Source organism: Anomalospiza imberbis, chromosome W, assembly GCF_031753505.1.
Source record: "Anomalospiza imberbis isolate Cuckoo-Finch-1a 21T00152 chromosome W, ASM3175350v1, whole genome shotgun sequence".
NCBI lineage: Eukaryota > Metazoa > Chordata > Aves > Passeriformes > Viduidae > Anomalospiza > Anomalospiza imberbis.
In genome coordinates this window covers 1,542,880-1,566,925 of record NC_089720.1, presented here as the reverse complement: position 1 = coordinate 1,566,925, position 24,046 = coordinate 1,542,880, and the positions used below count along the sequence as shown (strand labels likewise).

General features: G+C 42.7%; 1 non-coding gene across 1 annotated transcript; it reads right to left on the bottom strand.

The window, feature by feature from the left end:
• Positions 1-20,890: 20,890 nt before the first annotated feature.
• TRNAK-CUU (transfer RNA lysine (anticodon CUU)) lies at positions 20,891-20,963 on the bottom strand. The gene has a single exon. It is a non-coding gene; the product is annotated as a tRNA-Lys (tRNA).
• Between the last annotated feature and the right edge of the window lie 3,083 nt (positions 20,964-24,046).

Sequence of the window (24,046 nt, the reverse complement as noted above, 5' to 3'; positions counted from 1 at the left end):
GGTCTCGAGAATACTGCCAAGGTTGAAAAAGGCAGAGGACCAAGACCATGGGTCAATCATAGATGCACTTGCTGTGGTTCAGGATAATGTGTCTCTGGCCTTTAGCTGTATACAGGCACAATTATGGTTGCAATCAACAGCTGCCTCAATTATAAGGGAAGGAAGAGAAGGAGCCTTTCCAATTGAGATTCGAAAGGCCGTGTGGGACAGTGCTACGGATTTTGAGAAGAAATTTCAGTCTTGGTGGACTTTGGTAAACTTTACCTATGACTCGACTGACAACATAGTTACTGCCTTTGTGCTCACCATACGCAATGCCACAGTTTATGTTATTCATCCTATTATAGCACTGGGACTGAATCATGAGCAGTCAGTGCTCTACCCTTCAGAGCACAGGGCATGGGCACGGAGAGTGGGTGAAAAATGGCAAACTGTGAATCTAGAATCTTGCGTTACACGGGAACAACAGGGGTTCATTTGTGAGAGTAACACAATCGATGCTCAAGATATATGTCTTGATACTGAACAAGGTGTTTGTCACTTTGAGATTCATCCGGATACGAATCAAAGGACTGTACTTGTATATATTGGTCAAGGTTGTGTATGTTTGAGAACTGCGTGTACTTTTATAGAAATAGATAAGGGTAATGTAACTTTGCTCAGTAAGAATTATCTTAACTTTTGTATTTGTAACTTTGTTAGGATTTCAGGGTGTGACTTTCTGTATTTGGCACCAGTTGTGTCTCATCAGCTAATTAATGCCAACAATAAGATGTACCACAGGTTGTCACCCACGCCTATTGGAATGAACCTCACTTTAATTAGACAATTAATCAAACATCAGGACCTTGTCAAAATTCTTGAGAATATTCAAAAAACTGGGGAGAAAACCTTAATTACTGTCCATCATGACATAAAAGAAAAAAGCAAGGTTCTGCAAAGAGTGAAACAAGATGCAAGTTACAGTTGGTGGGATTCACTATTTGGATGGTCGCCCACTGCAACTGGAATCCTAAATACATTATGTCACCCCATTATTGTTTTACTAATAGTAGTGGGTATAAGTTTAACACTATCCTTTGTGATAGTCATTTGGAATTGCAAATTGTTACAACGAATAACAATACTAACCTCTTTATCCCAGATACATGGTAAAGCATTGGGAGACACATATCATAGAGATTGGAGCTTGTACTAAGTAAAAGAATTTACTATTTTGCTGAAAAGGGGGGACTGAAACATGGTGTTAGAACTAGAAGATATTAATCATAGAAATTAGAAGGTATTGAATAGTAATAGGCATATAAAATAATGGATATTGCTTAGGGCCACATCCTTAAGTTACGTGAGAGTATACCGTATCCTGGCCTATGGGAAAGGAAGAGACTACGTGCAGAGCAGCAAGGAGAGACCTGATAAGGAGAAAGAATGTATATGGAAAACAGGATACAGGGTGTAAAGACAACTGAAAAATGGGGCCCCTTATGTTCTGGAAACAGATGGATCCTGACCCCTGGCTTGGACCGTGGCCAAGGAATCAATGGGCATGTGCAAAGCAGTGGGGTCGAAAAGTCAGCCTGAAGAAGACCATTCTTACTTCATCCCTTTTACGACCCCCGAAGCCTGGGACGACCACCAGAGACAGCTGCGCAGGCGCAGAGGACCGACAAGCTGATTAGCATAGAGAGCGGAGAGGGAGGGGAGCCAGGAAATGACCCATGGGGAAACTTAATGCATATGTAACACTCCAGGGGATAAAAGAACACGTGTGTAAGCAAGGGGCATGCATGTATTTGGGGAAATGTCCCACATGCGTCCGGCCGAATAAACATACCTACTTTAAAACTCACTCTGTCTTTGAGTTTTAGAGTCTGGCTCCGCGTGTCACCTCCAGAGAAAAGGTGCCTGCATTCAGGCTTTGTCCCCAGACTACTAGTAGAACTTAAATGGACCTTTTATGTGCCAGATGCTATACCTATGTTGCAAACACCGGGCTCAACAGCTTCATCCTAAAATGATGACTTAGTAGGAAACAGCTGGATTTGTTTGGTGTGGTGTTCTTGGGGTTGGTTCTTGGAGCTGCTCTGGGCAGGGCCAAGAGTTGGATTTTATTGATTCCTGTGTGTCCTTTCCAACTCAGTGTGTTTTGTTGTTCACCTGCAGCAGATTTTGCCACTCACCTCTGACAGTATTCAGTGACTTTCAGGAGCTCCTATGCGTAGTATTTGTTCTAGAACAGGAGTTTTGTTATCTGTTTCTGGCATATTTTCTTCTGGTGCCAGATTTGCTCTTGTTGACAGTTGCACAGTTGACTGCACTGTGTTAGAAACTGCTGCTTTCCTGCACTCTGAGACAAAAGGCCTTCCCAATTTTCCTGTCAGTTCCTGTGCTGCATCATTCAAATGTGAGCACACTGTTAACTGCTGAAGGGACTAAACTGTGTTTTGGCATCTCTCTGAACTTAGGATCAGTGACCCTAATGTTTGAGGGGTCTTTATTATCTGACTTTGCAAAAGTAATTTGGTTTTCAGTGGTTTTGGTTTTTTTAGAAATGTGCTTATCCTTTTTACAGCATCATTCCAGTGAGGGTGAGGGGCTTCCAAATTATCAGATTGTCAGGTGTTTCTTGAGTACGTTCAGTACAAAATCATGCTCAGTGTGCACTGTGGTGGCCTTTTGTTGGGTCCATTGCATGTGGTGCTGCAGTCAGTAGACCTCTTCACTTTTCATGAGGCTTCCATCTGTGACTGGTTCAGGTTGGACCCACAAGGAGCGATTTTTGTATAAACAAATAGTGGCTTGCCCTTAATTCAGGATGAGCTTCACAAGTCAATGATACCTTTTCATAAGATTTTAATAGGCGGCTCTATTCTTTGTAAAGTACCTAATTGCAGTAATGTTTCTGCCTGTGGCTAGACTTCTAGGAGACTTCTTTTGTATCAGCAGGCTTCTCAGATGACCAGAAGCAGTACTGTCAGTAGTAGGACCCATTCTCCTTGCTTCTTCTCTCTTTATGGTGTTTTTAGCTGTGTTGAATTGATTCTGCACTATTTGAAGAGCATAATCACTTATCCTAAGACTTCAAATCCATCTCTGTTCTTCCATTCTTTAACTGTGCTCCTGTTGTCTGACATGTCTGCAGTTGTGCTTGTGTTTTTTTTTTTTTTTTTCTTTTTTCTTTTTAATGAAACATGAGGTGAAATCAAGACTGGTAACCTATATGTTGTTTTCAGTTTCCTCAAGAAATAAATCAAATTTCAAAAAAAAAAGACAATCTGTAAACTAATTTTAGAACTAAAGCAGTGGGACTTTTAAATTATCATCATTCTTCTAATTTTCTATTAGCATTATTCTTTTCTAATATTCATCTCCTTAATGATTATCTAGTGAGTTCTCAGGTGTCTTTCAGAGGCCTAAGCAGAGTTTTGTTATTTAAGGGCCCAGTCCATGAGCAGCAAGAACTGAGTTGCCTTAGGTTCCCTTTGTAGCTGAAAGTGCCAGAAGAGGAGTCATCAGAAAAATCTTACCTGGGCGCAGTCTCAGACAGCTCTGTTCTTTGCTTTGGTGTTGACTCTTGACTCTTGAATTTCACAGTGCTGGTTAAGACCTGCTGAATTGGCAGTCAAATAAAGGAGATCCTTGTACTTTGGCTCAGGGATTTTTAGTGATACACTTGGTGTATTAGTAACCTTGAAGAATTTGCTTATTGTAGTGTTATTAGAACTCATATCTTTGAAACCTCATGTGTCAGGTATTCCTATAGCCAGCTTTTGTAGTTTAGGGAAAAGGATAAAGGCTCCTAAAGCAGGGACTAATAAAAAAAAGGTGAGCTGGACAGGAACAAACGCAGATCCAAACCAGTGTGGCTAATCATACGTTCTCCCTTTATTGTTTGTAGACAGTAGTTTGTATACACTTCCAGATAGTTTACAATTGTGAGCACACTCTCATTGGCAAGCAAACATTGTTTGTTCCAGTCTTAAGGTGGCTAAAGTTTCACACTGCAGACCTATACTAATTCACACCTAGATATGTCAGTACACTGTGTTATACCTTAACATAATTTCTGACTGCGCCACAAACTTATTCTTAACTGTGCCATAGGCTTCAAGGCCTCACCGAGGCCCATATCTGAGGCCTAGGCTGGGGTAGCTCAACCTTCACTCTAAACATATAAATCATGAACATACAGATCGTGACCACTTTCTCTCAGAAATTCCTCTACAATTCCCCCTTTTTCTTTTTGAGCTACCCAGACTAATTCAAAGTCGTGGCTAGTTACTTTCCATACACATTGTAATAAACACGGTATAAAGACTAGAATAAGTATAATAGTAATAAAAATTATAATACCAAAACGAAGTAATTCTATGAACCATCCAGTGAAACCTAAAGAATTGAGCCAGTCGGCAAACGGAGAGCTTACAACAAGTTTCTTCATATTGTCTTTCAGTTGTGGTAATTGTTTATAGATTTATCAAGAGTGGTCAGAAAAATTCATGCAGCACATGCCTTCAAATTCTTCACACCCATGCCCTTGTGCTAAAAGAAGAAAATCAATGGCAGCTCTGTTTTGCAGAACTGCATGATGAATGTCATCCACGTCAGCGGCAAGCTCACTTAACATTTTAGATGTGATATTAATTTGCTCTGATGTCCAACAGGCCAGAGATCTCAATTGTGTGAGAGCTTGTGCTGACGCAACCCCGGGGGCGAAAATTGAGGATATTACTACAGAGGTGCGCCCCCAAAGTGATATGTGGTCATTACAATGGAGTTCTGGTTGGAGAGCACGTCATTTGGTCCGTTGAGGCTTCTGGGGCAATCCCATAACTTGATGGATGGTGGGGGCAAACAGGGTTGATTTACCACGGTAACATGGGCCTCCCATAGGTTTGTGAGGCACTGCAGAACAGGCTCGATCCCCACAAATGAGGAAAGTTCCTGGTGGTAGTTTTCTTGCCACACCTTTTGATGGTATCACGGATTGTGTCTGATTACTACAATATTCTGAATAGTTATAATTGTGATCTTGGAGACAACCTAGTGTTGACATCATGTGGCTGATGTCCTTGTTGTGTTGGTTTCATAGCATGAGGCCCAAATATCAAACAGTAATTTCCTGGGACAGAGCCTAAAAGATCGAATTCTTGGGGTGGGATACTAATAAATTTAAGTTTCTGCACAATTGCAACAGCTTGCACTCCCAGAACACCTTTTGGGTCTATTTTGGCTTGGGTCCATTTTTTGAATTCTGCCATGGAACCCAGTGGAATTCCAATTAAACAAATTTGTAGATACTACACAAAACCTTTCAGTATGGGCTTTTAGATTAGTGAAAAGTGTGTAGTATTTTCAGTTGAACATGAAAAACAATAATGTTGTATTGCTAAAAAAAAAAGAGAGAAAAAAAAAGGGGGGGGGGGCTTTTTCCTCTTTTCCCATAATCAGTCTTCAATTTTCCACACCGATGTTAGAGCTGTTGAACAGCTTTAGACTCCTCCCTTAGATGAATGAAGAGCACAACACTCCAGGTAGCATTTGTTGCTTGGTTCCAGTAATGAGCACAGCTGAGGGTGTATCTACAGTTTCCTTTGACCTCACCAGAATGGTCTCCAGAGAAGTGGGAAAACTGACAGGCTGTGCAATGCTCTTCTGAAGCAAGAGTGCTGCCGTGTTGCTGTCTGACAAAGGTTACTGTAGCATTTTTATAGAGTATTAGGACACATCTCAGTTGTGGTAGACAGAATTTGCTACCCCAGCCATAGGAAACTGAGTTGAACTAGGTAATAGCTGCACCTAGAGGATGTGCCAACTTACTCCTAATGATTTAAGCATTAACACATCACAGTAAAAGCAATGTAGATACATGTTCCTTTCTCGTTCTGTAAGAAAGGGATTTTAGGCTGTGGAGCAGATTGGCTCCCTTCTTTTTGTATGGAATGATAGGGTGGATTTTCCTACTGAAGAAAATAATGATTGTGGGTTCTCCAGAAACTGTTCAAGAAGAGAACTTTTTAAGGGGGCAAGTGGCAGTGGGCAGTTTTTGTTTTTTTCTTTACCAGCCCGAAAGCTTATAGTAGCTAGGAATCATCTTAGGTCAGACCCACAGTAGACAAGGAGGACAGCCAAAGAAGAGTGGGGGTATTCCTCCTAGAGGCCGCCTGGGTAATATGCTAGATGGCTGGAGTAAGTGAGAAAGGGCTGGAAGTTAGATCAAGTGAGGATGATTTGTTATAGGATAGAACATTGGCCAGAGAGGAAATTACAATAGGGGTTATTAAAGTGGCCCTAGTGTAAAAGTGGAAGTAAATGTTTGTGTAATTTATTGGCAGGTGTGTGGCCAGGGGAGCCCTAGTTCGGAGGAAGTGGAGTATATTACTTGCTGGGTAAGATTCTTGGAGGGAGATTCCAAGGTATACAAGAAAAGAGAAGGGGATTGGAGGTGTCAGAATCTAAGTTGTGGGTTGCTAAGCCAAAGGTCGGGTGTCTGGGGCACAGGATCATGAGGGGGGAAGAAAAAGAAGAGGACGGACAGTAAATTGAAGGGTATAGTGAGAAAGTGAAATTTCTATAAAAGTAGTAGAATTGCAGAGGCTTATAGAAGGGAAAAGGAAGTCAGAGTATACAATTGTAGATGGGAAGACAGGAAAACTTGTAGCATCAAGACCCCTAGGTGCCAGTTGTTCAGCAGCAGTTTGTGAACTGTATGCAGTTTTACAAACACTTAAAAAGTTAAAAAAAGAAGAGAGGTGCAATTTTTACTGATTCTAAATACACTTTTGGGGTGGTCCACACCTTTAGAAAATGTAGGAAAAAAAAAAAAAGTTTGATGAGCACCTGTAGACGAGGGTTGGTTCATGAGGAATTAAAAAAAAAAACAAATCATAGAAGCTACTAGCAGACCAGAAGCAATCCCAGTAGTAGATGGTAGTAGTCCCTTCAGCAGTTAACAGTGTGCTCACATTTGAATGATGCAGCACAGGAACTGACAGGAAAATTGGGAAGGCCTTTTGTCTCAGAGTGCAGGAAAGCAGCAGTTTCTAACACAGTGCAGTCAACTGTGCAACTGTCAACAAGAGCAAATCTGGCACCAGAAGAAAACATGCCAGAAACAGATAACAAAACTCCTGTTCTAGAACAAATACTATGCATAGGAGCTCCTGAAAGTCACTGAATACTGTCAGAGGTGAGTGGCAAAATCTGCTGCAGGTGAACAACAAAATACACTGAGTTGGAAAGGACACACAAGAATCAATAAAATCCAACTCTTGGCCCTGCCCAGAGCAGCTCCAAGAACCAACCCCAAGAACACCACACCAAACAAATCCAGCTGTTTCCTACTAAGTCATCATTTTAGGATGAAGCTGTTGAGCCCGGTGTTTGCAACATAGGTATAGCATCTGGCACATAAAAGGTCCATTTAAGTTCTACTAGTAGTCTGGGGACAAAGCCTGAATGCAGGCACCTTTTCTCTGGAGGTGACACGCGGAGCCAGACTCTAAAACTCAAAGACAGAGTGAGTTTTAAAGTAGGTATGTTTATTCGGCCGGACGCATGTGGGACATTTCCCCAAATACATGCATGCCCCTTGCTTACACACGTGTTCTTTTATCCCCTGGAGTGTTACATATGCATTAAGTTTCCCCATGGGTCATTTCCTGGCTCCCCTCCCTCTCCGCTCTGTATGCTAATCAGCTTGTCGGTCCTCTGCGCCTGCGCAGCTGTCTCTGGTGGTCGTCCCGGGCTTCGGGGGTCGTAAAAGGGATGAAGTAAGAATGGTCTTCTTCAGGCTGACTTTTCGACCCCACTGCTTTGCACATGCCCATTGATTCCTTGGCCACGGTCCAAGCCAGGGGTCAGGATCCATCTGTTTCCAGAACATAAGGGGCCCCATTTTTCAGTTGTCTTTACACCCTGTATCCTGTTTTCCATATACATTCTTTCTCCTTATCAGGTCTCTCCTTGCTGCTCTGCACGTAGTCTCTTCCTTTCCCATAGGCCAGGATACGGTATACTCTCACGTAACTTAAGGATGTGGCCCTAAGCAATATCCATTATTTTATATGCCTATTACTATTCAATACCTTCTAATTTCTATGATTAATATCTTCTAGTTCTAACACCATGTTTCAGTCCCCCCTTTTCAGCAAAATAGTAAATTCTTTTACTTAGTACAAGCTCCAATCTCTATGATATGTGTCTCCCAATGCTTTACCATGTATCTGGGATAAAGAGGTTAGTATTGTTATTCGTTGTAACAATTTGCAATTCCAAATGACTATCACAAAGGATAGTGTTAAACTTATACCCACTACTATTAGTAAAACAATAATGGGGTGACATAATGTATTTAGGATTCCAGTTGCAGTGGGCGACCATCCAAATAGTGAATCCCACCAACTGTAACTTGCATCTTGTTTCACTCTTTGCAGAACCTTGCTTTTTTCTTTTATGTCATGATGGACAGTAATTAAGGTTTTCTCCCCAGTTTTTTGAATATTCTCAAGAATTTTGACAAGGTCCTGATGTTTGATTAATTGTCTAATTAAAGTGAGGTTCATTCCAATAGGCGTGGGTGACAACCTGTGGTACATCTTATTGTTGGCATTAATTAGCTGATGAGACACAACTGGTGCCAAATACAGAAAGTCACACCCTGAAATCCTAACAAAGTTACAAATACAAAAGTTAAGATAATTCTTACTGAGCAAAGTTACATTACCCTTATCTATTTCTATAAAAGTACACGCAGTTCTCAAACATACACAACCTTGACCAATATATACAAGTACAGTCCTTTGATTCGTATCCGGATGAATCTCAAAGTGACAAACACCTTGTTCAGTATCAAGACATATATCTTGAGCATCGATTGTGTTACTCTCACAAATGAACCCCTGTTGTTCCCGTGTAACGCAAGATTCTAGATTCACAGTTTGCCATTTTTCACCCACTCTCCGTGCCCATGCCCTGTGCTCTGAAGGGTAGAGCACTGACTGCTCATGATTCAGTCCCAGTGCTATAATAGGATGAATAACATAAACTGTGGCATTGCGTATGGTGAGCACAAAGGCAGTAACTATGTTGTCAGTCGAGTCATAGGTAAAGTTTACCAAAGTCCACCAAGACTGAAATTTCTTCTCAAAATCCGTAGCACTGTCCCACACGGCCTTTCGAATCTCAATTGGAAAGGCTCCTTCTCTTCCTTCCCTTATAATTGAGGCAGCTGTTGATTGCAACCATAATTGTGCCTGTATACAGCTAAAGGCCAGAGACACATTATCCTGAACCACAGCAAGTGCATCTATGATTGACCCATGGTCTTGGTCCTCTGCCTTTTTCAACCTTGGCAGTATTCTCGAGACCTGCCACTGACTGGTTCCCAATGCTAACAAAGATGACTGTAAAGGTTGTTTTAATTTAGTTAAATCACTTGTTGCAGTGGCCAATTTGTTCATTAATATTTCAGAATCAATTCCGTTTAGGACTCCCAGCCCTGTCCCTAATATTCCAGTCAGATCTCTTTGCCTTCTGCTTCCAGTATATGCTTGTTTCTGCAGCCAGGTCATCCAACCCTCAAAGGACGTTTTTAAAAAGGGAGAGCAGGCTGGTTGAATTTCAGAGATGTTAGTTTGCATTAGTAATTCAACACGCTTAAGAGACCATTCTGGGTTAAACAATAACTGCTGTTGGCCTGTATTTCTTATTACATATGGGCCGATTTTGTAAATTTCAGGTCCAGGCCCAAGAGGTGTGATTTGGGTTTGGGCTGGGGTCATGGGCTCAGTTGTGGCATTTATTTTAAACTTGAAGGAGAGCCCAATGGTATCCCGGGCCCAGAGACAAACTACCTCAACCATCTGTATTAATGTAAAGTTACACCAACAGTCTATTTCACTTGAACGACTACAAACCTCCCAGTTTCCGTCCGTGGGAGATGTTAAAACACTAATTTGGGTTGCTCTCCTATGATCGGTTCCATTGGTCATCCGACACCCTATCCTACTTTCTTCTCCTATGGTTCCTTGAAGTGACCATATTCTTTGTCTCTGCCACTCTTGTCTTTCGTATGCTTGGTTTCTGTGCATGATTACAGTTGATAGATTCAGACTTTTTATGTCAGAGTATTTTCCCATGGATCCAGTGTAACAAGTAAAGGCTTGGGACCAAGGCCATTCAGCATTACTCTGGCTAGAGGTGGGTTTTAGTTCTAGGATTGTGATTAGGGTTGCTAACAAAACAATTCTCCTGATTAGACTTTTGCAACCTAAATTGCTAAACACCCCCGACCACAATATACTCATTTTGTTCGAGTGAATTTTAGTTTCAGTTCATTATCACCCAATGTTACTTTCCAAGGGGCCTCAGGAGCTTTCTTTACTCGAGAGTGGTGAATCCAGGCGTTCTGCTCTTGGATCTTAATCGCAGTGAAAGTGGTGAGAAGCACTTGGAACGGTCCTTCCCACTGCGGCTCCAAGGTCTTTTCTGTAAGAGACTTGACATACACCTAATCCCCAGGCTGTATGTCATGCACTGGTCCATCTAGCCCTCTGCTCTGAGTTCCAGCCACGTGTTTTTCAATTTCTCTAAGCTGTTTACCTAAGGCCACCATGTAAACAGCCAGCCTTTCTTCCCCAATTTGGGTGGATATTCCCTTCTGTACACCATATGGTCTCCCATAGAGCATTTCAAAGGGGCTCAGCTTTGTTTTGGTTCTGGGCTTAGTTCGGAGTCGCAACAATGCTAGTGGGAGAGACTGGGGCCAAGGCAAATTAACTTCTTGCCCTAGTCTCACAATTTGTTGCTTAATCAAATGATTCATTTTTTTCAACTTGGCCACTTGACTGGGGGCGATATGGTGTGTGAACTTCCCAATCTATGCCCAGAAGCTGACTGACCTGTTGTACTATTTTAGAAATAAAATGAGGTCCCCTGTCTGAGGATATTGTGGCTGGAACTCCAAAGCGTGGTATTATTTCTTGTAACAGCACCTTTGTTACCTCCCGAGCCTTTGCAGTCCTGGTGGGGAAAGCCTCTGGCCATCCTGAAAAGGTATCTGTTAGTACCAACAAATATCGATACCCCCCTTTTCTTGGCAATTCTGAAAAATCAATTTGCCACTGCTGACCAGGTCCATGGCCCTTTCCAATTTGGCCAAGTTTTGGTTTAGGGGTATTCTTAGGGTTAGTCTGGAGGCAAAGTTCACACTGCCTGGCTACCTGAGTGACAGTGGCATATAAGTTCCTAGCAATGATTTTTCCAGTCAAGTAGTTATGCAGGGCATCAATTCCCCAGTGTGTTTTCTGATGTTCCTCTTTTACTAATGACCATAATAAATGGGAGGGGATAACTAGTTTCTTTTCTGCTGTAACAGCCCATCCCTCTTGGTTATACGTTCCCTTTTCATCTTCAATTAGCTTTCTGTCCTTCTTATCATACACTGGCTTACCTTCTAGGGAGATTTGGCCATCAGGAATTAAGGGTCCCTCCACTGTTACCTCACCTTTTGCTGCTTCTTTTGCCTCTCTGTCCGCCAGCTCGTTTCCCTCCCCCAATTCTGAGTTTCCTTTTTGATGTGCTTTAATGTGCATGATTGCCACCTTTTCAGGCAGTTGGACTGCTTCCAATAGTTGTAGTATCTCTTGCGCATGTTTAATGTTCTTTCCCTGTGAGTTTAATAGTCCTCTTTCTCTCCAGATAGCCCCATGGGCATGCACCACTCCAAATGCATATCTTGAATCTGTATAAATGTTTATTCTTTTTCCCTTTGATAACTCTAATGCCCGAGTCAGGGCAATTATTTCTGCCTTCTGTGCGGAGGTACCTGCTGGTAATGGTCCCGATTCGATTAGATCCCTTGATGTGGTAACTGCATACCCAGCATGTCGCTTTCCATTGATGACGTAGTTGCTTCCATCAGTGAACCAGGTTTCCGCATCATCCAGAGGGGTGTCCTTCAGGTCTGAGCGGCCAGAATAAGTGGCTTCGATGGTCTCCAGGCAATCGTGATGAATTGGTTCTCCTTGGTTCCTACTGAGAAAGGAAGCTGGGTTGACAATGTTAGTTACCACTATCTCAACATCATCTTGTTCTACCATGATAGCTTGGTATTTCAGAAATCGTTGTGGGGAGAGCCAGTGGCCACCCTTGGTTTCTAGGACTGAGGACACTGTATGAGACACTAGCACAGTCATCTTCTGGCCCAGGGTGAACTTACGGGCTTCCTGAATGTTCAGTACAACTGCGGCCACTGCTCTGAGGCAACCTGGCCATCCTTTCGCTGCTGCATCTAGCTGTTTAGAAAGGTAAGCAACTGCCCTTCTGTATGGGCCCAGGTCCCGTGCCAGTATCCCCAGGGCAATTCCCTGTTTCTCATGAGAGAAGAGAAAGAATGGTTTACTCACGTCTGGAAGTCCTAGAGCTGGAGCTGACATGAGGGCCTTTTTCAGCTGACCAAAGGCCTGTGTGGTTTCTTTTGTCCACTGAGTTTGGCATATTGATTCTATGCATTCTTTCCCCAAAGTCCGTTGTCCAGCACTGATTTCATACCCCAGGTAGATCACCTTCTGTTTTACCACCTGAGCCTTTTTCTTTGACACCCTATATCCCTGGAGCCCCAAAAAGTTTAAAAGGCTTACCGTCCAAGCCACGCACCCTTCTTCTGTGGGGGTGGCTATGAGGATGTCATCTACATACTGCAACATTTTGCCTTCTCCTGGTGGGGCTTCCCAGGATTCCAAATCCTTTGCGAGTTGTTCTCCAAACAGGGTGGGCGAGTTTTTGAAGCCTTGTGGTAAAACTGTCCATGTTAGCTGAGTTTTGCATCCACTTTTGGGATTTTGCCATTCAAATGCAAAAATTTTCTGGCTGGTTTCATGGAGAGGGAGGCAAAAGAAAGCATCCTTCAAATCTAAAACAGTGAACCAAGTTAGTTCTGGTGTTAAACATGTCAACAAGGTGTAGGGGTTGGCTACCACAGGGTAGAGATCCTCAGTGATCTTGTTAACAGCCCGTAAATCCTGCACGATCCGGTATGTCCCATCAGGTTTGCGGACAGGCAGGATAGGAGTGTTAAAATCGGACTGGCATTCTTTCAATAACTCCAGTTGTAAGAAATTTTCAATTATCGGGCTAATTCCTTCTCTATCTTCTCTCCTCAAGGGATACTGCTTAATTCTAACTGGTTGTTTTCCTTCCTTGAGCCTAATTTGTATTGGTGGTGCATTTTTTGCCCTCCCTGGTACATTGGAGGCCCATACTCCCGGGAAGACTTGATTCAGAATCTCTTCACTAATTTCTTCTTTAGCCTTAATGGTTGTCAGTATTAAGCTCAGCACTTCTACATATTTTTGTTCATTCACCTCCAGAATAACTTCCCCATTTTTAAATGAAATAGTTGCCTCCAGTTTCTCCAATAAGTCTCTCCCTAGGAGAGATTCTGGGGAATTGGGCATGTATAAGAATTTATGGATGCCCCACTGTTTTCCATATTTGTATTTGAGTGGCTTGCAAAAATATGCTATCTCAGGTTGGCCAGTTGCTCCCCTGACCCTGACATAATCATTCCCTACTGGCACCAGAGCTTTGTTTAAAACTGAAAATGTTGCTCCTGTATCCACCATGAATTCCACCTCTTTCCCTTCCTCCCCCAGTTTCATTTTTATAACCAGCGGATCTCCTGGGGTAAGGTCCTCCGGTCCCCTTCAATTACTTTCTGTGTGAGCAACCACCACCTCCCTTCCCCCGTTCCCTTTCCCATTTCCTTTTCGTTCAGGGCACTCGTTTTTCCAGTGTCCAAGTCTTTTGCAATTTGCACACTGATTTTTACCCAACCGGGGTGGTCCTTGCCTAGGTGGTCTTTGTCTCTGCCCTCCTTTATTTTCTTCTTTTACTACAGCCATTAATTTTCTCATTCCTTGCCTATATCCTTCTTCTCGATTGCTGAAAACCCTCCATGCCTCTTCTAGCAAGACCTCCAACTTCCTTTCCTCTCCCCCCTGGAGTCTCTGAAGTTTCCTCCTGATATCTTGACTAGATTGCCCTAAAAATAAACTTGCTAGCTGCTGTATCCCTACCTCTGATTCAGAATCTAATGATGTATAACGGCGCATTGTGTCTCTTAAGCGATCCAAAAACTCAGAAGGACTTTCAGAGGGGTTCTGTTTAATTGCATATAAAGCTGACCAATTTATAGTCTTGGGGATGGCCCGCTCCACCCCCTTTGCTATCCATTCTTGGTAGTGACGTAACTTTTTTATTTGCTCCTCATCATTTGGGTCCCATTTTGGGTCTTGGAGGGGAAAGAAGTTCTTAACATCCACTTCTTTTGCTTTGCAAAAGCCTTCTGCCAAGTCTCCTGCTGCTTTTAAAACTAGCTGTCTTTCTGTGTCTGTCAATGCATCCAACAATAACTGAATATCTGACCAGTCTGGGTTATGCTGCTTAATCATGTATCTTAACCTTTTAGCTGTTCCTATTGGGTCACTTCTATAGTTTTTGGCAACTCTTTCCCAACCTTCTAAATCAGTTGTAGAGAAGGGGACTTTTATCAACACCCTTTCCTTCTCAGGTCCTATTGCTTCCCTTAAAGGGGCTTGTATGATTTCCTTTGTTTGTTTTCTAGTCCGAGATGCTATGGGACTGCCTGCACTCTCATCACTATCACTCTCAGGCAATGGTGGATACGATATAGTCTGTAACTCAGAGGTGGGTGGGGGAACAGACGGTCCAGCCTGTCTCTCCTCCAAGGGGGCTGAACCTGTTCCTCCCCTTAGTCCCCTTTGCTCCTCAGGGGGTGACACAAATAAATCCAACAACTCCTGCTTTTGTGTTTCTGCTTGATAGACCTTATCACGATGTGTGCAACGCTGGTTTATTGAGCAGGTGCTACAACATCGTTTAGGCTGCTTCCTATTAGCTTTGCCTTCCCTTTCTAGGGCTAATACCAGGGGGTCAGAAGGGGCCCTGATCCCACAATCCCTCTGCCATTCAGGGTGATTTCGGAGGGAGAAAAACATATCTGCATATGAAACTTCAGTCCACTTACCCTCACGTCTAAGAAATAGCATTAGTTCCAATAAGGTATCATAATCTAGGCTCCCAGTCGGGGGCCATCTGGCTCCGTTTTCCAGACGATACAAAGGCCACCACTGGCTACAGTATTTTACCAGGGTGCGTTTGGACTCGACACCCCCCGAACCTGCAATCTTCTTCCAATTAGCTAAAATGCAGCCCAGAGGGCTTGCCTTGGGAATTTCTCTGCTCTCTCCCAATCCCGTTATTTTCTTATCTTATGGCTTTTATCCAGATCTTTCTCACAATCTTACACAGTCTTTTCCTAATCCCTTTCTCCTAGCTCCAGATCTCTGGAATTAAATAGATCCTAAAAAACAAAACACCCTTTAAAATTTCTAGCTCTGGATTCTCCTGACTCTGCATCTTATACTGAGCACAGTAACTGTGTCTCATACATGACGGGCAATACCACCACTCCCTGCAGGTCCTGCACTCAACCAGCTCCCACTCTAGATATTGCCCTTGTCAAAACAGAGGTCCTAAGGTTCAAATCCAAAACCACTGGGGGAAAAGGATCCCCTCCAGCTGTCCTGCCACGGCTAGTAAAGTACACTAAACAAACCCTAAAAACAATACTCACAGCAAAAACATCAAACAAATAGCAGTAGCTGAGAACAACATTTATCAGAGCAGGCCTCACAACGAAATACTTTACACAAAATACTCACAACAAAACCTTAGACAGCATTAAGCAAACCTAATACTCACAGCAAAAGCATCAAAACAAACAGCACCAGTAGTGCTTCAAACAAAATGCAATATCCAAAAACGACGCAAGGAGTTCAAAGAGTCCACACAAAGTTGCCCCAATTATAACTTTTGACACAAGCATCAGAAATATGCCACAGTTTCCCAAACACGAGTAACTTCACACAAAACCTTTAAAACTCACACATACACCCAGACAGCAACAAAGCTCACACACACATCAGTGCAAATTCACACGCATAAACAGACAGAACTCACACACACCTGGATAGTGCAAAACCCATACACACATAGCAGACAAAACTCACATACACCTAGACGGACAAAACTCACACACACCCCACACACCCAGACAGCAACCATACACCAAGGATTCAGTGAATCCTCCCCCGCTGCCTTTCCGTCGGTCAGTGGCCCTTACCGATAGCTGCCCTTTCAGCTACCGGTTACTTGCAAGTCCAAACCAAACCAAGACCATGCTCTGTGCGGTCAGACGTCTCTGATCGGCTTACCAGCGGTCACTACGGGGCCCCCCCTTTTTTAAAAGATACATACCGTTTCTCCGCTTGTTAGGAGGTTGTTCTCTGCCCCCGCAGTAAGCGACACGAGAAGCGGAGTTCCTCCAGAGAAATCCTGGGGCGTGCCTTAGGAAGTCCGCCCCCGAGCCGGTCCCACGGCTGGCAGAGAAGTCCCTTCGTGGTCGCCAATTGGCTGGCAGAGAAGTCCCTTCGTGGTTGCCAATTGACACGCGGAGCCAGACTCTAAAACTCAAAGACAGAGTGAGTTTTAAAGTAGGTATGTTTATTCGGCCGGACGCATGTGGGACATTTCCCCAAATACATGCGTGCCCCTTGCTTACACACGTGTTCTTTTATCCCCTGGAGTGTTACATATGCATTAAGTTTCCCCATGGGTCATTTCCTGGCTCCCCTCCCTCTCCACTCTGTATGCTAATCAGCTTGTCAGTCCTCTGCGCCTGCACAGCTGTCTCTGGTGGTCATCCCGGGCTTCGGGGGTCGTAAAAGGGATGAAGTAAGAATGGTATTCTTCAGGCTGACTTTTCGACCCCACTGCTTTGCACATGCCCATTGATTCCTTGGCCACGGTCCAAGCCAGGGGTCAGGATCCATCTGTTTCCAGAACATAAGGGGCCCCATTTTTCAGTTGTCTTTACACCCTGTATCCTGTTTTCCATATACATTCCTTCTCCTTATCAGGTCTCTCCTTGCTGCTCTGCACGTAGTCTCTTCCTTTCCCATAGGCCAGGATATGGTATACTCTCACGTAACCTAAGGATGTGGCCGTAAGCAATATCCATTATTTTATATGCCTATTACTATTCAATACCTTCTAATTTCTATGATTAATATCTTCTAGTTCTAACCCCATGTTTCATAAGGAGATTCTGGCCAAAGGCCTTGTGTGATGTGCCTGACTAGCTGTGTTTTAGGGCTCTCCACTCGTCTGGGTATAATTAAAGTAGACTCCTAGGTGTGGTTTTGCCTATTCCAAAATGGGCTGAGAGGAAAATTAAAGTAAAAACCTCAAAATCATTACTCTTGAGTGCCAAGAGTTAAACAAAGTGTCCTGCAGTGCAGACTCAGTTAAACTATCAAGGTGGGGCATTTTAAAACAGTGGTATGCAGCTCAATCCAAGTAGGAAACCACAAAAGACTATTCCTGCTGCCAAGAAGATAGTTTACCATGCTGCTGGTAGCAGCCCAGTGGGCGAAGGCAGAGGCAGAGGACTTTTCATAGTGGGAGTCCCGATGATCCTGAGTCTAGCAATGTGCCTCAACATTAGTATGCATTCAGGTTACTTACCCTGCATGAATGTACGAGGCCCCAGTGGCTAAGACGTACCATGCATACAGACTGCCCAGAGAGGACAAGGGGAATCAGAGGCCCCGACCTTCCCGACCCCGAAGAACTGCAGCCAGGGTCAGATAAGAAGACATAGTCCCATAAATGGCACTCAACAAGGGAAGTGTAAGAAAATAAATTGTGATCTAAAAAAGGCGACCCCTAAGGACGAGCAGTCAAAGCACAAAATACGTAAGAGGAATGTTAAACAAATATCTGTCCCTATCTGTGATAAATGTAATCGCACAGTATAGATTGGGAGAAAAATAGAGTCGGTATTTGTAGCTTATTTTCAAGCTAACCCACTGTGTTATTTGTAATGAGCAAAGTTTCCAGGTATTCCCCAGAGAGGCCGGCAGGGCCTTCCTATTTCCCATGGCAACACTGGAATGACTGCTGGCTCTAGCTGAGTACTGATATTGAAATGTTAATTAGCTAATTGCTCTGTCTTTTTTCTCTAAACTACCTGGAGATAACCTGCCTCCCCCCACCACACTGACATTCTGGGATTAAAATGCAAATAAGAAAACCCCCATGGATCATGGGAGTATTTTTTCTGGGGATAAAGACACCCCTAAATAAAGAACAAAACACATTAGAGTGGGATAGACAAATGCCCTAGCTGAGGAAGAGGGAAGCACAACTGGTGATCGACTTTTGTCCGTCACCATCACCTAAAAGAAACTAGACTAGAGTAGGCTGTGGCAAGTGGAGACGTAAGAGACAGAGCCCCCTGGGGCTGCCACCAGGGAAGGAGCGCGACAGCTGTTGTTCTGGACTTCAGCAACAGATTCTGCACTCCATGCTTCCTCACCCTTTGGCCACTGGTTGTGCCACAGGGAAGAAGAAGGGACAGCTGCTGCTCTGGACTTCAGTGACAGACCCTGCATGCCTCCTTCCTTTCGGCCACCTTGGAAAGCTACAACAACGGGGGCGAGCTCTGTGTTGGGCCCCTGCCCAGCTGATCTTTTTAATAAAGAGCTGAACATTAATAAAGGCATTAGTCCTGTTCATTTCATTATTATAATAATCAATTGGGAATGTGTGTGATGGGTAGAAAGACATATTGGGTTTGAGGGAATTCAAAACATGAAAATTGTCCCTAAAAAAAAAAAAATAGTTATCTTTGACCTTTTAGAAGATCAAGATGACAGGGTCTGTCTGCAATACAATAGGACATTCTGCTTCTCAAAAATTAAAGAGGGGGTAGACCCAGAGAATAAAAGAAGACAGTTAGTTAGAAGATGTATTAAAAAAATACCACAGCAAAGGTAAAATAAAGGTACAAAATCTAAAGAAAATTAAGAGTTCTTAAGAGCACCAAATAAGTAGAGCATGGAATAGTTACACAGGTTCAAGGAAAAATTCACAGGTAGCTAAAAACAAAAATGTAAAGTTTTTAAGAGAAAAGCACGAATTAATGTATTTATATAAAAGGAGAGGGATTGTTATGTGTATTTTAGATAATTCGTGTTTGTGAGAAATAGATGTATGAAATATGTTATATTGGTAAGAAATATTCCTGTAAGTTTTTTAAGCACCCCAGCCAGGGACGGGAAGGTTGCTTCACAGTATTTCAAAACCGCAGCTGGCAGCAGGGAGAAAAGGACCTAATTTGCAAACGAATAGAAGTGGCCGAGGAACAAAAGAGAGTGAGATAACCAGAACCATCACGGAGATACATCTGAATACCCCACTCCAGGAACACTATCACAGGTGATCATCACTCTCCGGGCAGGTTCTGTTCAACTTGCCACAGTGAAAGCACTCCACATGAATAGGTGCAGCCCAGAAAAGAAGAAAGGACTTTTCCTCAGGCAAGAAAAACTGTATGAAAACCACTCTGACAGAACAGTCAGGGTGAACATAGGGGACCCTATGCTGTAGTGGTCAAACCTGTGTCTCACCCAGCGCCAATCCCGGGCTCGGCACTAACCTTTTTGATAGTGGCTTTTCGTTGTTATTCTCTAAATTTATATTTAGACCATTTAATATATTTTCTTTAATTAATAAATTAGAGCATTCATTTATAACACATAATATCCACAGATGTTTAATTCAGCTGTGCGGTGAGATGTTCAGAGTCCCAGAGCACCCACATGTCAAGGGTCCAGGTTTCTGTCTGTCCCCAGAGGTAGGGGCTGAACTGTGCTCTCGGGCAGTAAAAAGATGATGGCCAATAAGGAGAATAGGGAGGGAGTGGCTCAGGGATATAGGAACAGACATAGAAACAGGGGAAGGAGCCAATGGGGTCTTAACAGCTTTTTGAGGGAAGATTCTTGTGTCTCCCTAACTTAGGGGATGCCCTCCAGGGCCTCCACACCTGCCAGCTGCGACTGTATCTACACCAAAGGGGAAAGTACCTGCAGCCAAGAGAAGGCTGTCATTACTGGGTTTCTGCAGGGGATAGGTTCCATAATTTCAATATCTAGCATTTATTCAATTTCTTTTTGTTAATAAACAGGGATTTTTTTCACTCTTACCCCCTGGTATCCATTTCTCTCATTTGCAGAAGAAAAGGGAGTTATTGAAGCCCTTTCTCCTTAGAGGAAACACTCATTCCAGGGTGTTTTCTCCTGAAATTTGTCTTGAAACCCAGACAATGAGTCTAGTTCTTCATACTTAGCTCTGTGCATCTAGACTCACACATACATCCTTCTATATGTAAACAAGAAAGAAAAGTTTAAATGCCTACTGTGACTGTTTAGATTTCTCTTTTTAGATGTGTGTGGAATCCTCTGGATCTTTCCCCCTCAGGGAATTCCCCAGAGCCCTCCCCTGGAGAGACTTACCATAGAGTTTCCCCACCTGGGCGAACAGAAAATACTTCCCCATGGAGTCTTGCACAACACTGATCCATCCCAGTTCCTTTCCCCATATGTCCCAACTTCCCCTGGTTTCTCCTTTCCCAGTTTCCTCATTGGTTGTGGTACCCCTGGTGGCTGGCCCCTTCTTCCCTTTGTGCCGCCTCCGTATCTTCCCCTACTTATGCCTTGTGCAGAGCATATGTTCTGTCTTTTGTCCCTGGTTTCCCTTTGGCGTGGTGGATGCAATAAACTTTTGCTGGGATACATCATACAAAGATCTTTCCTGTCTTTCCTCTGCTGAGCTATCTGTGGCATGTCTGTGTGCATGGACTTGAAATGACTGCTCTTGTGGCCTTACTCTGAGCAGCTTCTGAAGGAGATGCTTCGAAGAAGGTTGCAGCATCTCTACCACCCTGCCATGTGTCTACCAATGGCGCCCAACGTGAGGCTCGAACCCACGATGCTGAGATTAAGAGTCTCATGCTCTACCGACTGAGCTAGCTGGGTCACGCTGCTACAGATGTGCCTAAAGTATTGCAAATTAAATGATATTTTTTTTACAGATTCTCAAATATAGATAAAGGTCACATGACATACACAGTATAGGTGAATTTCAACTTAGAAAAACCTATCCCACTGAAGTAAAAGGCTAACCTAAAAAACTGAGCTGAAAACACTACAGTTATGGAAAGAGCAACATTTTTTCAATTTTTTTTTTTTATTTCATGAAAAAAAAAATCCAGTAAGTCTACCCATAATAATCACATAGTTTTCATGAAGTGAGCAACACATTTAAAATACTCTAGATATGAGGTCGTTACAGCATCACTGATGCTCAGAAGGTAACAAAGGAAAAAAATAAAGATTTAATCAGGTTTTTTAAATAGCAATTTTCAGGCAACTTGATAGCCCCCTATCAGGTTCTTGATAGCCCCCTATTCTTATGAAGTTATTGTATTTTTTAAATATGTATTTTTATTTATAGCCTGTGTGAGAAATGACACTCACTTTTAAAATTTAAAAGGTTTATGAAACCTCAACAAAAATACAGCAAAAGACTGAATAAGGAGAAAGAGCAGTGCTGGGAGCAAAGGACTCAACTGCCATGTGCTTGTCTACAAAATGGATGCTCCATGTTTTATACCTCTAGCCCCTCCCAAAGTCTTGTCAGTCGACTCCTTTGCTGTCCAGTGGTGGAGATCACTTTCTTACATCTTGACTGGAGGTCAGATGTTGCCATAGTAACAAGCCAACTCTCCGTAAATGCCCCAACTACCAAGGCCATCCCATGACAACAATATGAGGGGGAGGGGAAAGAGGACTATTGGGAGGACATATTACAGTAACAGAACTATACATCTACAAAACTTCTCTTAACATATACATAATATTCACCCCTTAATTGTGAGAGCCAACCATCGCATTACTCATCTATAACAACCTGTGTACTCTTCAACCAGAAGGCAAATCTTTTATGCAGCTGAAAAAAATTAGCAAAATCCCTGTGTTGTTCACCATACATCTTTACATGAAGAGATTAAATTATTCTTTGTTACTCTTATGTTATGGATAAGTAAAGGCTGTACAAAAAGAAGGCCTTGTAAAATCATGTCTCAGGCCTGCTACTTCGGCTAAGCAGAAAAGGACTATGGAAAAGTGAGTCAAGTGAATTAGAGGTAGAAAAACAAGTTATATAATCATCATGTGTTCATATTGTGGTGTATGGTGGTTGGTTGGATTATGTTTGTTATGATTTAAAACTATGTAACTGATAAAGGGCTAACTGCTTAAAAAGGCCTGTTTTTTGCAATAAAGTGGCTCTGCTTTGCACCTGCCTGGAGACTCTGAGTCACTTTGGACCCTCACTCACAACCGGCGCCTGAACACAGAAGATCGACCTACAGCAAAGAGCGGACCATGATCGAGACTGATGCTCCATGAACCCAAGGAGTGGCCCCAGGCGGCAGATCCTTGCCATGGCCCCAGGCAGTGCAACCCGACAGCAGATCCAGGCAGCAGACCCAGACACCCTGAGCGACCTTCACCTTCACCTTACGAACTCTAAGCACATGCATTCATCACTTTAAGGTGAGCAACGGGGTAGATCATGGGAGCAAAGATGTCAGTTGAGCAAAAGCAGACACTAGAGAATTTACAGCGGCTTTTACAATGGCAGAACAGAGACATTCCAGATGCTACGCATGTAAAAAACTTCCCCTCAGCCAGCATTTTCCAGGCAGACGCCTGGCAGGTAGTAGGGGTGAGAGACAACGACTGCTCACTTTAAAAATTTTAAAAGATTTATTAAACCTTAACAAAAATACAACAAAAGGACTAAATAAGGAAAAAATGCAGGGCTGAGAACTGCCCTCATGTCTGCCTAAAACGTGGCTGGCTCCTCTTCAAGATGGATGCTGCGTCGTTTATACTCCTGAAGGTTGCATTAGCCAGCCAACCCCGGCCCCTCCCAAAGTCTGTCAGTCAACTCTTCTTTGCCGTTTACTGGTGGAGACTGCTTTCTTGTAACTTCATTGGAGGGTCAGGTGTTGTTATGCCATGCCCCCTTAGCAACAAGCTTTTCCATTCCCCACTGCCCCATTCAAGGGGCACATGTACACACCTTCCTTTTACCTGTCCTAGACAACAATACGGGGGGGGCAAAGGGAAGTATGATGTGAAAAGCGCCATTCATTTGTGTTAAAATTTTAGAAGTTTAATAGTCATGAAAATAGTAATGAAAATTAGGATAACAATAAAAAGCAAAGAATTACGGATGTCTGGGTGCCTTGCACTGTGCCACAAAGCACACCTTGCTAATGTGAAAAACACCAATCACTTGTTTTAAAATTTTAAAAGTTTAATAGCAATGAAAATAGTAATAAAAATAGTAATAAAAATTAGAGCAATAAGAATTTGGATAAGCAGAGTTAGGAAAATAAAGGAAAATAAAAAGCAAAGAATTAAGGACATCCGGGTGCCTTGCACTCTGCCACAAAGCACACCTTGCTAACAAAGGATATCCCCTTAAAAGCCATAGCCTGTTGCATATTCCTATATCTCATACATGATTAAAAAAAATATTTTTCAAACAAAGGATGTCTTCTGCTTAGTTTCTGCCCCCCCCCCCCCCTTCATCTTGTAAATCAATTTTTTGGCTCCTAAAAGTCTGGAAGAAGTCTGAACAGTTCCAATAAGGAGGCAATAATTCAATAATTCTTCTCTTGGGATCTTGGTGTCTTGTTGCTGTTATCTCTATCCAAATAGAATAATGCAAAGAATTTCTTGATTATCTTTTCCATTCCTTGCGCTAGTTACAAAAAATATCTTACATCACATAGTTCCTATTTTAATATTATGCTTTAGCCTAAAACTATATTTACCACACTACTTAAAAAAAGATATACAAAAAATATACAAAAAAAGAATACAACATTACTTAAAAGAGATTAATACAGCACTTTCCAACATAACACATATAGTATTCATTTTAACATTTGCAATGAGCCAATCATATAATATGCATTTTTCACATATGGGGAGAACAGAGGACATCTAAACTACAATAACATAACTATACATCAATAAAGCTT